Raw genomic sequence first — 561 nt, 5'->3', positions numbered from 1 at the left:
ATTGAAATGATTTACAGTACTGTCATCAAAATCGGGGTCATAAAGTTCAAAACGTGATGAAGAGGTCAATGCAACATCCTATCGTCCTAGGTTCGATTCTCAGGTTCAATTCTCGTCTCCGGCCTTCCTGAAGTGTTAGCTGGCCGTGACTCACCCCTTAAAATCAGAAAAGAAAATATAAACCTCAGACCAAATTGTAGCAATTCTAATTTTGAAGAAGCAATTTGCTTTTGCAGTTTTGCTTTTGCCTCCTTGAGTAAAGATGTCCGGCCTGAGATGTTCAAAGCTAATCCGACGAACGAATTGAGGATCACTGAGCACTCTGTGAAACGGTCCACAGATTGTCTCGAAGATCACGGTCACTCCCAACGGGCGCGTTTGGTCGTCCTACGGGTCCACTGGGATCATGAGTACATGCATGCTACATACATGGAAGTCGCAAGGTGATGTCAAATTAATATGTTGGAGCGCTTGTTTCGTTTTGTGTCTCATTCTGTTTGTACCTAGACGTTTTTTGTCTTTTCTTCTGGCCCATGCTGGGTGGTTATAATCATTTTTCTT

Source organism: Tigriopus californicus, chromosome 6 (assembly GCF_007210705.1).
Source record: "Tigriopus californicus strain San Diego chromosome 6, Tcal_SD_v2.1, whole genome shotgun sequence".
Taxonomy (NCBI): domain Eukaryota; kingdom Metazoa; phylum Arthropoda; class Copepoda; order Harpacticoida; family Harpacticidae; genus Tigriopus; species Tigriopus californicus.
Note: the sequence above shows the minus strand (reverse complement) of the source record.